Source organism: Tetrao urogallus (assembly GCF_951394365.1).
Source record: "Tetrao urogallus genome assembly, chromosome: 8".
NCBI classification, from domain to species: domain Eukaryota; kingdom Metazoa; phylum Chordata; class Aves; order Galliformes; family Phasianidae; genus Tetrao; species Tetrao urogallus.
The window spans coordinates 864,028-884,310 of record NC_136821.1 but is presented as its reverse complement, the minus strand read 5'-3'; positions in this window follow the sequence as shown (position 1 = coordinate 884,310).

The following is a 20,283-nucleotide window of genomic DNA, read 5'->3' as shown; positions in this document are numbered from 1 at the left end:
ACCTCTTGCTAAAACTCCAGCTGAATTTGCATCCCTCAACCTCAAACTAATCAAAAACAATGAAAATATACATTACATATATTATGTATAACACATCTACAGATATTTTTTACAGCATTATGAAGCCAGATGATATAAAATATATAGAATTAAACAGCAAGTGCAATAACACAAGATGGTAAAAGGCATCCCAGCGTTTATCCCCATGGTTGGGATGAGCTGTGCCACTCTCAGAGGTTTCATGTAGCCATGGGGCCAGGAGCACAGTGGGGCACGGGATCCTGCAGTGAGCACTGCCTCCCATCCCACCCCACCGCCTCGGCTCTGTGCAGCCAGCACGGACTGTTTTACAAAGAAACAAATTGAAAGCAGCTCTGAGGGTTACCCAGTGAAGTTCAAGCACATTGCTTTCAAATTTCCTCGTAAATAAAAATACATGGGAAAGAGAAGAGCTCGCAGTACCTCGGTGCATCCCTCGAGCATGGTTCATAGCCCCCAGCGCACCGCTCTGGTTTTATAAATTAGAAATCTTGTCATCTTATCGTGGAGACCAGGAAAATTGTGGCAAACTTTATCTGCTAAGTGAACCCTAATAACCTCAACTTTAACTTCAAGAAAATTACATGAGGAAGCATTTCCCAGACTTGCACGTTGCGGGAGACAGAATTCTTTCTTTTCTCCCATCTCCCCGGGAGTTATTAACCCTCCTGCAGAGCCCCAGGGACCCCCAGCAGCCGGCACTGCCCACGGGCTCCGAGCAGCAGCCTGCCTTGGCAGCGTATCTGCTGCAAGAGCTTATGGCTCACAGGCTGACTAAAGCTCACAACAGGTGATGGAAAGAATTTAAAGAAAATCACAGCCTTCGGAATCAAAAATGTTACATCGCTAGGGCGGTTTCTCATGGAAAATGGTATTTTTTCTGTGTAATTGCAGAGCCATGCTCAACACCCCGATCTGTCTGAAAGCAGCTGGTACAGACCCACTGCTGCAGCAGCCAGGTGCAATGCTGGTGCTCTCCGTGCAGAAGCTCAGAGGTGAGCTGGGCATATGCTGGTGCTCAACAGTTCCAGCCTTCCTGGCTTTTAAATGAGAGCCTTAGAGTGTTATGAGGATAGTGTGCAAGTATGGAAAATCACAGCTATGTTCCAGAGCTCAGTTTTGCAGGAAAAACTTGAAACAACCTATAGTAGCTTGGAAAGGTAAAATTAAACAATTAAATGTGTCACTGAAACAAAACCGCGTAAAGATTTTTCTGTTATTAGTTAGTAAATTTGGGGGTGTCATCCCATAATGTTTTTCAACAACTGACTTGGCAATACAGCAGCTCTGTGCCTTACAAACCAACACTGGGCCAACAACACAGGGGGAATGGTGATGAAATGATCACAGAATCACAGAATGGCCTGGGTTGCAAAGGCCCACAGTGCTCACCCAGTTCCAACCCCCTGCTGTGTGCAGGTCGCCAACCAGCAGCCCAGGCTGCCCAGAGCCACATCCAGCCTGGCCTTGAATGCCTGCAGGGATGGGGCATCCACAGCCTCCTTTAACAAGAACTCTGACTGTGCCATCGACCTTCAACCTTTTGTCCAAAAAACACCACTATTTTTGATGACCAGAGTCCAAATACCTTTAACATACACGAGGAAATTTGCCTGAACGCTCAGCTAGCCCAACAATAATTCTGAGACTGCAAGCCGAGGTTCCTTTTCCCCCAGATGTTCTCAGATCTCAGGGACACAGCATTCTGAATCTGTTTCTTTCCAGTAGTTTTATTCAATCTGCTCTCTCCTTTGCTTTCAGACTTCCCAATCTTTTTAATTATCATTAATAATCTTGAGCTTTGACTTCAAGCACAAAGAGCACAGGTTACAGTTCTGACAGGAGCACCGGAATACTTTCCATCAATCTGAGCACCATGCCTCCCTTTTTAGGTTCACAAAAGACTTTTTCTCATTCCAGGCAAAATTAGAATTTCACCCGCAGGTTCTCCTGGTCCTTTACTATCTCATTGGGTGACCTCAAGTCACACATCGTGTCTGTATGCACGTGAGAGAGGTAGTGAAGGTGTGAACAGGGTATTAAGCAAGTTGTCAAAAATAGCACCCTACTCAATCAAGCTTTCAAAGGCAAATGGAAAACCCTGCCACAAGTGAGCCGGGTGCACCTCAAAGCCTAACTGCGACATCTGAGAGCACTCATGGAGCGCCTTAGGAAACCTCCTCTCACAACACTTATTGAAGACGCAAATTCAGATCTGCCTAGTAAGATACTTCACGATTAACGTGGTGAAGTTGTGGGGAAAAAACACAAGGCTGCTGCGCTTTCTACCCCAGGCTGACATGCCATCACACTGGTATCTAGTGTAAGAAACACTCACCTGCACTGCTTGAGTCAACCCTGCTTCCACAGCAAGGGATGTGCAGCCTGGCTGAACCACCAGACCCCACTGAGGGCCATGGGGAACAGGAGTGCGCAGCACGGGACCACCACATCACTGTAGGCACAATGGGAATGAGTAAATGCACCCCGTGGAGGTCAGCCTGGAGGAAAGAAAACCAAGTTAAGGAGTAAGTTCACGTGGGCAGACCAGACTATTAGCAAGGAGCATATAATAAAGGACTTTGTTTAAACAAGCTGAGTTTCTAAATTTGCAGAGATATCACTAAAGCAATATATTGGTCACGTCAGGAACCTCATCTTCCGTGACAAGCAGGAAAGGAAGAAGAGCGTCCCGCAGTTTATTTTCTACAGCGGCTTTCATGCCTCACAGCCCCTGCCTCCAGCATCCCATCCTGCATCACCACAACCCCTCGTGCTGCAGCCCATGCCCATGTGTGGCACCGTGACACGCAGTGCCCCAGCAGCACCTGGCTGTGGGGTCCTGGCACAGAGCCCTCGAGCAGCACACAAAGCTGCTGCCCTGAGCGTGGATGGAGAGCATCGTTAATAAAGCAGGGAGCAGACCAGGCTGCAATCATGCCCCGCTAATCCTCTTAAAACAAACTGAGGTATTCCTTCACCGCGGTAATTATTTGCACAGGGTGGAAATAACAACCATATAGAACAAATTAAAACTTTACCTTCAGATGCTACCTCGATTGTCATGCAGATTTTCATTTGGCCAGGAAAAGACCCTCAATACCCAGCCCCTCTCCTAACAATCACAGTAAGACCGTGACGTCACGGCTCGGCTAATTCCAACTTTGCCTGATGTGTTTTGCAGCGCGGTTCCCTCCGTATGGCCTGGTGCTCAAAGCAGACGCGGTCAGAAATCTCTCTGATTAAAAGAGGGAGCAATACATCAAGTGCTGCGGGGCCTTCTGTGGGCTACACCTGGGCTGGGAGGAAAGACGCATCAAATGACCGGCGCTGGGCACAAACTGCTTGTTGAGGCTTTTTTTTCCAATACAACCGTCACACGTTTAAATGTCATGCTGGGATTTAGTTAACTAAGGTGGCAGGTTCTTAAAACGCAGAATTTATTATGTTGAAATTCTCCGAATGCGAGACCGAAAAGGGAAAAAATACGTCGACTTTTATTTATTTCCTAAATAAATATAGGCAATTTAGTCCTTCCCCCAAATACGGGCAGATTAGATGAGTTAGACAGTAGTCAATTCATTTTGCATAGGAATGGCTCATTAAAAAAAAAGAGCCCCACATTTGTATTAGGCTCCGATTGGACAGTGTGCAAAATGAATTTACGGTGTCACTCAGAGATGCAGCAGGACTAATGAGGGAGGGATACGGCACGGGTAAATCTGCGCCGCATTCATTCCCTCCGCTGGTTCGGCTCACCAAATGGAGGTGTCCCTCATTATGTATGTGTCTCAGGAGCTTTCTTTAATATTTTAATAAATAACAACATCAGCCCAACAAGAAATTAATGAATAGTATCATTAATAATGAGCCGGAGTCTTGTAGTGATGGGACAGATATTAAATTGAACCACAGTGGTGCTATCTCTGGAGACTTGGGAATTTTCCAGCGGCAAACAAGGCCACCGAATGAGGCAGCCACCGCGCCGTGCCAACAGCTTTTACAACAGGTTGGGAGTAATAAAAGAGGATTTTCTGCACGATAAAGTTAAGCCTTAGAAAATCTGCTGGTGGAGATCGGTGTGAAAAGTACTGCCAAACGTGATCCTTAATTAAACTTTAATTAAGATAAAGCTCTTTCTTTTGAAAGGGGGGGGAAAGTGGGGGAGCGGCAGCAAAAAGAGAGCCGGCTATTTCCCTACCAGTTTGGGATCTGAAATAATTCCGCATTAAATCACAGAAAACTGCGTTCAAATACATTCAATCCTCAGAACCCGGGGAATTCGGAGCCGTGGATGCAGCGCTGTGCTGAGCCCCTCTCATCCATTGCACCCAGCACCCCTATGGTCCCCCTAAGGCTCAGGATTTATCCCTTTCACTGCAATACCACATACGTACAGATAGATGTAGTACATGGAGTATATATGGTACAGAAAACAGCATGCACAGTTTGTGAGTATGGGAAACATCCTCACAAAACAAAACGCGTTTCCACCCTGAAGCCCAGGACAAAACCTCTCAGATGGGAGCGGTGCACACTCACCATAGCAAAAAGGGATGGGGATTATTAACAAGTACCATCAAAGTGAATTCACAGCCAGTTTCCCAACAAAGTAAATCCCAAATGCTGCCCAGAACTGAATTTCACAGGAGCGATGGCACGCTTTTCCCAAAAATACTTCTGGCCAGGCTGTCGGCTGCACCAGGATGGCAGATCAGCCAAATTGCTTTGCAGGGGCCGTTCTGTTCTCATAAAGCCTCTCTAACCCAGCACACAACCAACTCCGGTCCCTGCGTGTGGTTCATACACAGACCATATGGAACGGGGACCGTGCATCTTTGGGAGCTTAATTAGCTACTTCTTGAGCATCCAACGCTGCTTCTGTGCCTGAGCACTTGATTTCTCTTTGAAATATGTAAGACAGCCTCACCAAAAGCAACTGCTCGCCACGTCTCAAAGCCATATTTAACCCCATCTCCTGCTGCTATCTCACTATTTTGAGACTGGAGCTCCTCGCTGGTCTTTCTTCAAAGTTCAGAGCACCTGTTATACTTGTGATTAAACGATGGTCTTGTCACATAGCGGCTGTATCAGTATTTTTAGAGAGGCTGATAATTTGGGAAGAACACAACAGACAGCCCATCTCCCCAGATGGGGGTCTAACCCCCAGCGAGCCGCTCCTCCCCGTCCCATAGACAGCGCCACATTGAGTGGGTTGGGGTTCTGGAAAGGAGCAGCAGCCCCGCGTTGCGGCAGCTGCCACTCAGCACTGTCTCTGATCTGAAGTGCTGCCTCCCCCCAAAGAGCCACGGGGGTCCCCAGAGCCCAGGACACTTCCCAGCACCTCACCCCCTCCACCTGCAGCACAGCGTGTGCACCGCTGCCCGATCCCACCCAACCATCCATCACACCAATTGGAGCCGCTGCAGAACCGGCCATTTTTTATTTACTGTGTGAAAGAGACCCTAAGAGTAACTGTACGTTTTGACGCGCTCACGCCGTAAATTACCCGAGGTCCGTATTTTATCAGGATGCTATTATGCTGGCAGATAATAGTTCATTTTTAGGCTGTTATAGCAGAGATCATAAGGATCCACCCTCGGCAGCTATGTCTTGTAACTGCCTTTCACCGTCTGGAAGCACAGGCAATTTTTCCATAATAAAAACTGGATTAGCATGTATCAAGAAGAGGTCCCACCAGCTGTCACTTTGAAATCAGGCTACTCCATCCGATGTTCGCACTGATAACGGATCAACCCATAAATGACAAGCACTTTTCCTGTATTTATCTAATAAGTGGCTAATACAGGCCAGCATCTTCTCTAATAAAACAATATAAGAGAAGGAAGGAGCGGGCTCAGTTCTACTGGAATTGAATATGAACTGAACAATATTCGCACGTGAAATTATGACATGGAAATTTATACTTCAATTTTTCACCTGTTGCTGCTTCCTTCTGTTTCATTTTAATGCACCATTCCCACAAGTCGTTAAGAATGATTTTTCATTAGGATCAGATTTAAAGTTTTCCAAAATCTGGCTTATTTTCATTTCTTTATCACGGGTCTCTGTGTATGGATGCATATATGTTAATCAGAAAACAAGTTGCCTATGAAAGAATGGATTCTACAAGTGAATTTCAAAGAGCAGCATCGTGCTGGATGAACTAACAATAGTAGAAATAGCTTCAAAGGGGAGCAAAAGAAAATGTTATTCATTTCTTCTGCTTGATATTTATGAAGCTATTTGCTCGCCTTCTCATCATTAGTAATGATGCAAGTCCAAAACCACAGCTAAAAACATACCAAGAATTAGTCTTAAAGTGGGAAAAACATCATTCTGCAAAAGGTAATGCAAAAATTGGGGTTAACTTGGCTATATTAATAAAGCAGGAAAAAAAATCATCAACAAAAGACTGATGACTGGCTAATAATGAAAAGACAAAAGAGCTGTCCTGATGAAAGATTGCATTTTCATCTGGCTTTGAAACCAAATTTTACACTTTCACTATCTAATTCCAGAAGAAAAGTGCAGATGATAAAAAACAGAGGCACTCCCATCCCACCAGCACCCCACGAGCACAGCCCTGCCTGCAGCCAGCCCTGCTCCAGTGCTGGGAGTGCAGATCCACAGCTCTCCTCTCCCAGCACCCGTTTCCTGGATCCCGTTTCGATGCCTGCATGGCACTGATAAAGCAGCACCACATGGAAATAATTTCTTTCTCACAAGGAGAGGATTCTTGCAGAGATTTTTCTTTCCAGCACACACTCAAAGTTTTTCAGCGCGCCGCAGCCTGATTTCATGGAAGAACAGTGTGTACTCCTTGCAGCATCCACAACTACAAAACCACCATTCCAACAGAGAGCCCTCCAATGTCTGTGAAGGATGCAGAGGGGAGGATGCTGCTCCAGGGAGGACAGAAGGGAGAGCCTTCGTGAGGAATGTCAGCATTGCCATTGGGCCAGAGGCTCCCAAAGCAGAGCAAGCCCTTAGCTCAAAACACTGCTTCCTACCTGGGCTAACACATCAGCACCACGCAAGCACAGCAAAGCACAGGAGGCGACCGTATTTATAGTCATAGAATCACAGAATCTCCAAGGTTGGAAAAGTCCAACCCCACTCCCCCATGCCCACATCCCTCAGTGCCACATCTCCACAGCTCTGGGACACCCCCAGGAATGGTGACCCCCACTCCATAGGCTGCTGTGCCACTGCCTGCCTGCTCTTTGGAGAAGAAATGCTTCCTAATACCCAACCCGAGCCTCTTCCAGCACAACTTACAGCCACCACCTCTCTTTCTATCGCTCTCATCCCAGCCTACCCTTCTGTCTCTGATTTTCACTGTCAATTGGTTTATGTTTTGATGTCCAAGACTCAATTACCATTATCATTACTTCACTTTGCGTCACCACAAATGCTAAGAAATGAGAGAAAATGAGGCTTATATCCAGTGCACCCCCCGCCCAGTCACGGTGGGGCAGAGAGGAGACTCAGCGGTCTCTGCCCATTGCAGAGGCAAATGGCACGCGTTGCTTTTTCTCTGGCTGCACAGCAGACGGAGGCGTGAAGGAAACTCGTCACTGGCTCCGAACCAAGCGCCTGCAGAGAGCTAAAGGCAGCTTTCACCAGCAAGGGGAGAGAGGAGAAAACAGCACTTGTTGGTCACGGGAGAGGGGGAAGCCGAAGGCCAGAGGGCAAATTCCACTTGCAACATGCAACATATTTTTGTGGGCTGAATCCATTCCCCGACCGTCAGAAGGGCTTCGGCTGCAGAGAGCGGCACGCGGCACCGGAGTCAGCAAGTAGGTGTGGGAGCAGAGAGCTGGAAATCACGGAACAATTAGCTGATGAGTAACGAGAATGCACCGCGCTGCCTTGCTTCACGGCGGCGCTGGCTGTGCTGTCCTGCGCTGGGAAAGAGACTCCTCATTTTTCCCTTTGTTTGGCCGGGCACGTGGGAAGGGAAACAGGCTGGGATGGAGGGCAGGCTCACAAATGGGTTTGTTTATTGCATTTTTGTGGTATTGTTTTGCTTATTGTTTAGAAGAAATATTTTAGAAAAAAAAATCATAGAGACAGAAAAGGGGAATTGTTAGCGAGAAACCACAGGCACCAAAGTTCTTGGTGCTTCCAAGGCGTCTGGCATACAAAGGCTGCAAAATCCCTCACAAACTGATAAGCACTACCTGTTTCATAGTGCTGATGCACACAAAGATTAGAAGACTTTCCAAGTGTTTGGCAGGAGCAAAACTAGCAGTATGCCGCAGACTTCAAGTGCTTCTCTGCACATATTTGATAACATTTGCTTCCTAAACAAATTAAATCTGATATTAAGAAAAAAAAAATCCACCAACACGCACACAACTTTTCCTGCCCTCAATTTAACTTTTCCTTACGCTTCAAAGAAAATAACACACAGCCTGTACTCAACATCACTGCAAAATGTGAACTAAGTTTACTCAGAGGGTGGTGAGGCACTGGAACAGGTTGCCCAAGGAGGCTGTGGATGCCCCATCCCTGCAGGCATTCAAGGCCAGGCTGGATGTGGCTCTGGCAGCCTGGGCTGCTGGTTGGCGACCTGCACATAGCAGGGGGTTGGAACTGGATGAGCACTGTGCTCCTTTGCAACCCAGGCCACTCTACGATTCATTCTATGAATCACCAGTATGCCTTCATTGAGTGACACTGAAGACTTGAAAACCTCCCCTCTGACAGTTTCATTTTCTATGAGATTTTTTATCTTTGTGCTGTTTTGGAAAACCGTAGGAAAGGAAGAGAAATACCATTCATGAAACAAAACAGTCCCACAAAGCAGAGAGGAACTGGTAGAAACGGAATAACCTGAGTTAGAAGAGACCCACGTGGATCATTGAGTGCAACATAAAACTGGCTTGTAGTTTTGTTCAATCTGGTACTCTAGCACCAGATACGCTGTTTGAAAATATCAGAACTCATGCACTGGAGAAGGAACAAGTCTTTGTTGCCGTTGCTATTCTGTTGCATATTTAAGGCAAGATCTCAGCATCTCTTTTACACGTGGTCCAAGGGAGCTCCTCTACAATCAATTTTAGCTGAGCAGTTTTGTTCATGGCAAAACAAAGAGCACAGAGGGGCAGGCAGTTTGCCTTAAGGGGCAATAATGCAAAGAGGTGTCTATGGGCATGCACAGGGCTGCAGCCTGAAACCTCTGCAGCAGCAAAGCTGCACTGCTCCCCACTTAGCTGCACCACCACCCTCAGGCTCGCATCTCCCCGTGCTGGGCAGCCTGCCTCCAGACTACCAGACAGTGTTTGACAAAGTTCCACATCAGAGATTAAGGTCTTTGTGCAGAGATTGAGGTCTACAGAAAGAAAGGAAGCGGAATAGACAGAAATGTAACATAAAATGGATTGACATCGGCTAAAGGGCAGAGCGGGGAGGGAGACAGCCATAAACACAAACTTTTCTTTAGGGGAGAAGCAACCAGAAAGATGTTATTCGGCATGAAGAGTCCCGCAGTGTCATTTAAGCAGAAGAAACAGAAAGTAAATACAAACTGATAGCAACCAGCGAAACCTACAATCACTACATCACTGTGAGACCAATGGTGGGCCAGTTGGAGCCCCTGTTCTGCCAATTAACTAAGTGGAAAAGATTCATCAACAGCATTTGTCACATAAAAAGCCACGCAGCTGCCCATAGGAGGTTGACTGTTAGACCAGGCTGGGTGCTGCACAAAGCAGGAGGTGGAACATACCTGGTGCTGCAGGTGTCCTTGGGGCACATCTGCACGGTGCCCATCACCCGATGTCTGGGGCAGGGCAGAAAGGACACCATCATGAGTTTAGACCAAGAAGCAGCTGGTAGATAATTAGATATACTGTGAGCAGAATGCAGAACAAGCTTCCCCCAGTGTGAAGAGGAGCACAATGCAGAAAGCTGTACAGCACAGCACTAACGCTCAGCTGCAAACTCATCCGGACGTGCTTTACTTGTTTTAGTTTGCACTGTTTTCTGGGGCAGCGTGTCAACATATATTGAGGTTGTAACTCAACACACCACTACAAATAAATTTAGCTCTACCCAGCAATTTTTAGTTTGATGGCAGTTTTTAAATGTTCTCACAAGAACGTGATCCGTGCAGTGGATTATGTGCAGTTTGTTTGTTTTTCCTTCTTCTCCTAAAAGCTCCTTCTGCAAAACACACCACACCAAGTGCATGTGCTTCATTTTACACTCTAAAATAATTTTGGTGTCAAATATGCACTTTTAAATGTGTGCTACCCCTTAAAAGTACCATGGATCACCATAAGGGACCACATCTCCCACCACTGCACAAGGAGCAGGCAAAATTTCAGTCCCAGAACAGAGGAGCTTCCCACTTTCATGAATACTTCCATTATGCCTATATCAAGAGCAAGCTATGTTGTAGCTTCTAGCTTTTAGAAAACGATACCCTTGAAAGCTTATTTATATTTTTGTGCTCTTGCTCTAGCAATTAATGCGACGGCTTTGGAGGTGGATCTGTGATTTTATGCAAGTGGAGCGAGTACAAATTGTAAGCTTTTATTTATATCCCACACAGACATCATTAGAGCACATGCACACACACACACGTATATCCATAGAAATGAGTGTGCCTCTATATGTATACATGCATGCGTGTTGAGAGCTGATCTATCATCTCTGCTGATTTTTTTTAATTTAATCTTGTTTTTAAATGATTAGATATGTAAATAATTGGATACGACAGTACAACTATTTTGCTAACGCATGGACGTGAGTCCTATCAATTATACACAAATACAGGATCTATAAATGATGGAGGAGGACTATTTCCAAATTTGGCAATCATCGTACAAGGCTTGGAAGAAAAAAAAAAAAGATTATTGCCTTTAAAAGTTTTAAAAATAAAACCCCTTTACTTATATCAAATGTGAGCAAACACCCACTTGGTGTGAGCGTTTAGAAGGATGCTCCAGATGGGTAAAAAGGAGGAGGAAAAAAAAAAAAAAAGCAGGGGAAAATATCTTCTTTCACAAATCCCAGCACTAATTGCACAAGAGCTGTGCCCATAGCAGCGAGGGAGCACGAATCCTTTGTCGTCAGAGCCGTGGCTCTTCAGACCCGGACACCCCACTAATTCTGCCTTAGCAGATCATATTAAAGCTTGGCAAGCCCACCAGGCTTTTAACGTTATCAGGTCAAGCACGCACCCACTTCTGCCTCTGAAACCTACAATAAAAATAATACTTTGCACTTCTGTGGAGCCTTTCATCTGCAGATCTTAAGGTGCTTTGCAGATACTGCATAATTAAGCCTTGAACCATTCCAGGAGTTGGGTGATGGAAATGTTTAACGCTGACACGCAGCAGCAGTGCTGCAGCTTAGGACAGAAGCCAAGAGTTATTTCCTCGTCAGTGGAAAGCAGGGAAGGTTTGGACAGATCAACACTGTTCCCCAGACCAGAAGCACGGTCCCTTTGTTTCAGAACGCCTGCAGAGATGGAGCAAGTCTCAGGACATGCTCACCTCCATGGTTCCTGCTGCATCCCCATGCACACGGGCTAGAGGGGGCTGAGCCATGCACCATTATCAGAACTGACCCAGAAAACAAACCAAACCCCAGTTATCTCTGCGGGTACCCAGACACGAGCGCAGCTATACATTGACAGAGGTCAAGAGGAGCAGCAGCAGGTCAGAAAAAATAAATGTCCCCAGCGCACAAGGAGTTACACAGCCTGCAGCACCTACCCAGGGGTTTCAATCTTCAGCCTTACACAGTGAAGCTTTGTATGCTCCCTCCCTGGAAACACTCAAGGCCAGGCTGGATGGGGCTGTGAGCAACCTGGTCTAGAGGGAGGGTTGGAACGAGATGATCTTAAAGGTCCCTTCTGACCCAAACCACTCTACGAGTCAGGAACAGGGACTTCCTTTGCTTCAGCACAGGCTCTCAGGGAGTGTTTCCCCTCTGCCTGTGACACCAGAGCTCGGGTTCGGAGAAGGTGTGGGCTGGAAGCATCCCTGGGGTGAGCACATGCTGGCAGCCTGCACAGAGCTCCAGGTACCCAGTGTTCAGCCATCACAGAGCATCCTTGCACAGCATTCCTGCGTTTGCTTTAACAAAAACACACATAAATAAACAGGAATTCTTATCCAACAGGACAACTTCTAAAGCATTTGTTTTTGTTGAACGGTTTTTCTCTACATACAAGCTGAGTGATGAGCACACAAAGCAATGGCAGGAATTTGCATAGACTTCCCTTAACATTCACAGCTGGATTTGGATGAGCATAAGTCACTATAACTTCACTGTAATCAAGAAAGCTGGAAGAACTTTGGGACTTCACATTCTTTATTTATGCTCAGTCAGTATTTCCCAAATACCACTATTTCCAATTAGGAACCACACGTGATTAGGCAAGCTGGGCTTCCCAAACACAGCGGAGTGCGGAAGGAATTCTCAGGGTGGGCGCTGAGCAGACCTCACCCCTGCTCCAGCATCTGGCACGGAGCGACTGAGAGACCCTCTGGGCCCTCACATTCATTTAAAGCAGCCCTTTGATTTTTAATCTAACTGACAGCGCATTTGATAGCAGCCCTGGCTCCCTCCCTGTTTCCTCGGGAGTCTCAAAATTTAAACAAAAAGTACGACTGCTCACTTCATGAATCTTTGAAGAAGATCTTTGCATATGTCAGCGGGCCCACGCTGGCATCAACAACAGCACGTGGCATTCGCTGCTGTCTTAATACAGTAATGCTCTCCAAAGTATTTGCTTAATCTTCTGCTGATGTTTAAGGGTACGTGGCTTACATTAAAAGCATATTCTACACCTTACACAGAAGGGAAAGAAGAGCTGAGCGTTTTTGAACAGTTCCATGACTGTCACTTGCAGAAGGAAGGAAGACCAGGAAAAGCACTGCTTGTTTAGCTTGTTTTTAGCACAGGGCTGAATACGTATTTAATAATAATAATAATAATAGTCATAGGATGAGAAAATAAATGCCTTAGCTCTAACAGCAAGCACCAGCAGCTCCAGTCAGAGACCAGCAGCTCCTCTGCCAACGAGCAAGAAATGCAGGGTACAATTAGAAAAGCAGACATCGTTATAAGAACACTAATAACAGTTGGGCTCATTTCAGGTGAACCTGACCAGGTGGCTGCAGTTAGCCTGATCTCACTCTGGAGTGAAAGAAATAACAACCTGCACATCACAATGCTGAGTTGGAGCCAGGCTACTGAATTTGGTCCATGCCTACCTGAAAGCCACCATTAACACTGCTCATGTCCGATATCTCATGGAAGAGGGCAGCCCAACACCACGGAAGGGATCTGCAAATACATTCAGCTCAGAGCACGTCCATTTTCAACAATGAAGTTGTAACACAGAGAGCTAGATCCGAAATAGGATGTTTGCCTAATAAGAGGCATTTTTCTCCAGTAAAGCCCTCTGTTAGAGCCACTTTGCTTTGTTAACTTTCATAGCATGTATCCTCACTATAGCCTTCAACACCTGAAAAATTAGTGGAAGAATTTGACTGATTATAGAGGTTGTTTTCCTTGTTCCACTGCTTGTTCTAAAAGGGATACTCAGCAGAACTTGCATTTTTTTTTTTCATTTTGTGCTGTCTGCATGAGTAATTACCTCCCTGATTTCTGAGATGCAATTGAGTAGCTTCCACATTAGAAAAATCCAAAGATTGATAGAGCCATCTCTCCTAAAGGATTAGTTTGCCGCTGTAATTCCACTGAGTAGGTCATTCAAATAGCAAAATGCTACAAAGTTTAATTTCTCCTGTTTGTAAAAGCCAGGTATTGATACCTATTTAAAGGAATGTGAAAAGGGCTGGTTAGCCTTTGGAGGGGAAAAGCGTTTTCCCATTCCTGCAGCGGCCGCAGAAGGGCAGGGGGAGGAGGAAGGTGCTGGCACTGCAGAACGCAGCAGCGCGGGGCTGGAGATGTGCTGGGAGGGTGGGAAAGGACAGCACAAAGGTTTGGAGGAGCAGCACAGCCTCCTCCAGACGTGTGTGCAGGTTTGTCCCCTGGTTTCAAGGGCAAGTTAGTCGTCTTGCTACCCTGGGGGTGTCAAGGGGATGGAGGGCAAAGCAGCGGCGCATCTGGAGCCTTGTAAGTGGAGCAGAGCAGCGCCTGACGGGCGGCTCCAAGAGCACTTTGGGAGGTTTCACACGCAGGGAATTGGGCCCTGCTCCATTCAGGACTGTGTAAAGGCCACCAAATGGGGAGAAAGGCCAGTATTAACCAACCTGGTGTGGCAACGTGACCTCTATCCAAAGCATTTAACGTGGATCAGGAACACCCCAACATCAGTCTGCATCCATACTTCCCAGATTATTTAATAGACAGCATTTGTATATCAGGTAATTCAATTTATGGGACAACGATTCTGGGAATGGTTTGGAAAGCAGTGGTAGAATAAAAGAAAACATTAAAAAAAGAAACAAAACATTTTCCAAATATTCAGACAATGATGGAAGACTTAATGGGGAATTAAGGCAGAATTCATCAAAGCACCACAAGCATAACCACAAATGGGGCAGATTGGAGCAGTAATTCTGATGAATATTTGTGCCAACATCATTTTTGATACTAAAGTGTTGCTGACTTCCTCTACAACTTTAAGAAATAAAAGCAAAACATTTATATATATATATATATATATGAAAACTTTTGTTTTTGATTTAGACAATCACAAATACATCAATCCCTTACATTCACTGGAACAGGTTGCCCAAGGAGGCTGTGGATGCCCCATCCCTGCAGGCATTCAAGGCCAGGCTGGATGTGGCTCTGGGCAGCCTGGGCTGCTGGTTGGTGACCTGCACACAGCAGGGGGTTGGAACTGAATGAGCACTGTGGGCCTTTGCAACCCAGGCCATTCTAGCATTCTACAAAATGCCTGCATTGCATCCAATGTGAAATTGGAGGTGTCCTCACGTTGAGGTGCATTTCCCAGAAGGACGGTGTCTGGAAACGACTTTAAAAATCTTGGTCTGTACAGCTGTGATATTCTGTCTCCATCTGAGCTCACAGAACTCCACGTTAGTATTTCAACTGGCCGCTTCCAGGTGATGAAATACAGAACATGAGCCACCATGCTGATCAGCAGCTGCTGGGGCAGTGTGTTATCTATGTTGGTTCTGGGATGCTCCTCTCCCTGAGGCTGCGTTAGGCCCCATCCTGGCTTCTCACCCACACACCCAATCACACCTCGCTTTGCTGTACAGTCACTTGCAGCTGTCACCCAGTAGGATGTCCGCAGTATTTATTATTCTCCTTCCTAGCTTTCTCCAGATGTTTAGCTACAGGGTAGTATTAGGGAATAGATGAGTGCAGCTGGTTAGGAGACGCTGTGCTAAATAAGCAGAGCATCTGTGGTTTGTCTAGGGAGGTTGGATTTCAATTAATTAACCGTGCACCTAACCTGCAAAGATCTTTTGCATTTCAGTTAAACAGATTTCAGAGCAGAGCTGTGATCCATTTTTGCCTTTTCAAATAGCTGCTACATCCTCAGCTGGCACAAACCGCTGGGCCTCTCCTGCCATCAGCAGAGCTCAGTTTACAGCAGACAGGGGTATGGATCATGACAGAGAAATAGGCTTTTGATGACCCCAAGAACAACTTGGATGCTGTAGCAGTTTAACCAAAAATAAAATGTTTATTTAGTTGAAAAGGAAAAAAAAAAATTAATCATTTCATTAATTTTTTCCTCAGGACCATCATAAGCTACATCTTCATAGAATCACAGAATGGCCTGGGTTGCAAAGGAGCACGATGCTCATCCAGTTCCAACCCCCTGCTATGTGCAGGTCGCCAACCAGCAGCCCAGGCTGCCCAGAGCCACATCCAGCCTGGCCTTGAATGCCTGCAGGGATGGGGCATCCACAGCCTCCTTGGGCAACCTGTGCCAGTGCCTCACCAGCCTCTGGGTGAAAAACTTCCTCCTCATATCCAACCTAAACCTCCCCTGTTTCAGTTTAAAACCATTCCCCCTTGTCCTATCACTATGCTGTTTATAAACAGGTGGAGAGCTCACATGTAAATGCACACACAGACAAAACGTGAAGGCAATAGCCCAGCTCACAGCATCTTACTCTGGGTCCAACCCATCTGGGAGCCCAGCACAATGGTACCTCAGTCACTTGAGCAGGGAAGCCATGAGAAGAGCAGGAGTCAATCTGTGCCTTTCACACACCATGTTTACGTGGCATGGAATATCAGATTTCTTAATGCAGAGAACTAATACAGCTCAGTTCGATGCTAAGGGGTTGGCACATGTTATTTCCTTGAAAAAGACTATGAGAATTTTGCCTCTCTGCCCATTGCAGGATTGGGTTCTGACTGACACGGTTTGCTCAGTGATAGCTCAGCACCCACAGTATGTTAGCTGTGGTTCCTCCTAGGCTGAATAAAATTCACAGTTCACACATTGCACATGTCACTAGAAAAGTTCCTAGTTTTATAAGAGGATAAATAGCCAAAAGACAGAGCACAATTGATTAAATAAGCTCCTCTTTGCAACACTAACTCAGGAACTTGCTATCTCGGCATCTGCTACCATGACACCAACGGTACTTGAGAGATTGGCAAGTGGTCAGAAGGCATCATTATAAAAAGGAAAAGAGATGAAATCGGAAAACCTCTCTATCAATCTGCCAAGCTGTCAGGGATGCTTGTTCTGAAACAATTCCCCTTGTTTCCAATAAATTATGTCAGAACTGGATGAAAGGCATAGACAGGGAGTCTGGAGACAGCCCAGCCACCACTGTTCAAACAATCTGGAGTAAATCTAACATCGCTTCCAGATGACGGCAGGACTGGCACCATGAATTCGGGATGGCTGACGTGCAGAGGGCTGCCCAGCCCTGGGCGCAGTCCTTCCCCCCTCCCCACCCCCACCCAGGAAACCCCTCAGCTCTCCCCCAAAGGTTGGGCTCTGCATTTCAAACTGATTAACGCCTGATGAAAGGGTAGCATTTGTCAAAGCACCAATTCAGCTGTAAGTTCAGCATCCAACCTATGCACCAATAAATACACTCCAGCACACCCCGTGGTCTGTAACTCATAAACACTGACAACTCCCATAACCCACATCATCCTCAGCAAAACCCACGGAAAGCAATCCTGTGGCTCTGGTTCTAAACGGCTCAGCATCCATCCCACCTGCAGGACCTCAGCCATCCTCCCTGCCCAGCTTCATCCTTCCAGCACACCATGCACATGGACACCCTGCCAGCTCCCCCTGCCCCTCTCTGATCCGTGCACCTTCCTGCTTCAAGGGCTGAGGGCAGCTTTGGCCAGGAAGATTTTCTTACGTATTGCTGAGTGCCTAGCACAGTGAATGACAATGAATTAATATTCTTTCTTCACTTTACTCTTTCATTAAATAATAAAAAACACTCACATAGTGTGTCTTCATTCTCCATTCTTTAGCCTCTCCTGCTGCTTCTCCTCTTCTTATGAGTTTCACACTTCCAAAACTCCACACATTGCACTCGTTTCCTAAATCCCAGAGTACAGCAGCATTTCCCTTCATGAGTGCCTTCCCCTGCCTGCCTTCCAGACAGCACCTCTGACTGCTTCATTCCTGATGCTCCTCTTAGCAGATCTTTTTGTGGCATTCCAATTAGATTCCTTGTTTATCTTAAGGAAAAAAAACAAAACAAAACAAAACTAGCACTCGTATGCTGTTAAAATCAGTAAGACATCTGTGCTTGTTTAATAATTGGTACATGGAATTTCTGTATTTATATTAGAAACATTTAGGATGTTTAGACAGAGTTGTTCACAGGCAGCATTGCAATAGAGTCCCCATGGTGTCAACTGGAGATAAAAAAAACACCCACAGCACTCAGAGCCTGAGAATGCCCTACGTAAGTAAATACAAACCCTGTTTGGCATTATCTGGAATACATAAACGAATATAATTGGGTAGATATCTGTTTCTGAATCTGCAACTCATTCTCTGTAACATGGGTTAAGCAGCGGTTGTTTAGAGGTGACAGGAAAGCATAATTGAAAATTGAGCTAATCAGAGATTCCTGTGCTGAATTACCTCCACAGCAAGCAACGAGCATGCGAGGAAGAGGGGGAAAAAGCAGAGCACTGCTTGCTTGCTCTCACACTGCAATGCTCCCTTCCCCGAGAGTCCCCCGTTAGACACCAGAGAAATAATAGGAAAGCCCATCTTGTAAATCATCAGCCAAAAGAAGGCTGGGAGATGATTAAAGAAAAATTAAAAGCCACCACGTTTGTTTTATGCAGCTACATCTCAAATGTTAACTATCACCAACCTCAGTTTGTCATCAGATGATAACATCCCAACAGCTATGGCCAACTTCTACATGGTTTCAAATCTCCCTGTCCCAGCTTTGCTGTTATGTCACTCTTTGCATCGGGGTGCCAGTGGGGACAGACCCACACGGTTCAGGTAAGACTTGCACTGCTGCACACTGCCTAATTCCCTACATCTCAGCGTGCAGGCAACTCCAAGGCCCCACCTGCTCACGTTCTCCTTTACTTCGTGCCCTGACGCTCCTTTTCCAGGCATTCACCAACAGCCCTGGCTGGAGACAAGCCACTTAGGGCACACTGATTTGTGGTGTGGTACAAAGGGCATGGCATGGTACATCCAGGAACTGAGCAGCTGGACACAGCTGAGTTTGGGGGATGAGAAGAAGGCAGCTAGCAGGTGAGATTCCATCAGAGAAGGAGGAATACAAATGACAGACAGCTGGGTTAGCTGACTGCACAGAGTGACCTGGAGCTAATGCTGGTGCCCGCTCACCCAATGGCCCCGACGCTTCCTGCCTCTTCGCTCAGGTGCAGAGGAGAGCAGAAGCCACAGGTTGCTGTTTACCAGGCACCATAGCAACTTCCAAGACCATTAGCTGCAATCACAGCCTGCTCCACTACCTGACTGAAGGGCTGGATGTGTGATATTTAGTCTGACCTATAAAAATATCTCTGGAGCAACCTGCGTGCATAAGTGTCACATCAAATGTTTGTCATACAAGGGATGTGACACCAGGCACCTGATGGAGCATCACTGCAAGGGAAGGGGACCTGCCCCTGCAGGAGGCTTACAGCACTCATCTCAGGTACGACAAAAATCAGCCACTGACAGCAGGCGCAGACTGTGACAAACAGATCCTGCTCTACTCCTTACTTATGGGATCCTACACTCTCCATCACCAAGTCATTCCATTAAAGACGCACTTCATTACAAGCACCGACCCAGAGCTCTCCTTAAATGCCACAGAAGATGGCAAAATGCTGCCAGATGGAAACAGCACGAGGACAGAACTCGGGATGTGCGGATGGGCGATGTGTCCAGGTGCCCTGGGCTGGCTGCAGCAGGATGTGGGCAGTGATGGGCAGCTCAGCCAATGGTCACTCCTGTCCAACAGGCACAAAGAGCATAGAGATGTCCTCTGAAAGTTATCTGTCAGGGCTGAACTTCAAATACCCGAGCCGGCATTTAGCTAGCTAGAACAAGACACTGCTGTGCTCACATCTCTCAGCATAAAATTACAGAATCATATGGGAGCTCTTGGGATCATCAAGTTCATCCTTGTGCTAAAGCAGGTTCCCTGCAGCAGGTTGCAAAGAATGCGCTCCTAACAATTAACACCTCTCTCACTCCTGCAGCCACCTGCAGATCATCATCTGTCTGCTGTGCAGTCTTTAAGCTCACTGTTACTCTCCTCAGACCGTGCTGCTTTGCAAGCAGGTTGGAGCCAGGCTGCAAAGGAGCTCCGCTGAAAGCTGGGCGGTGAGCTGGTGGTTCTGCTGGCAGCTCTCAGTGTGCTCACATGGATCCAGCCTGCTGTGGGTCTGCTGCAGAAGCCCACGCAGCATTAAGGCCACGGATGTTTGTGACAGCGCACTACTGAAACACCTGCAAGGAGAGTTAAAATAACTGGAAGAAGCTGCATACATTTACCATATTATAACTATCACACAATTACAAGTATTGTCATTTTAGCTGTAAAATCCCTACATCGTTTACACACACACAGTCACTTCACAGAAACAGCTCCAGGGTACAGCAAACTGCTCTCTCCCAAACTCAAAAATCCTTTGGGTTTTCTTCTTCTTAAAACACAGTAACGACCTCAAGATCCACTGCTTCAGTAGTACTAAAGCACGCCCTGAATTACATCTCATCAGTTACAGAGGCTGCTGCAAAATCAAAACACAGTGGCTGCAATATTGCACCCTCCTATGGCAACCTGTCTGTATGCC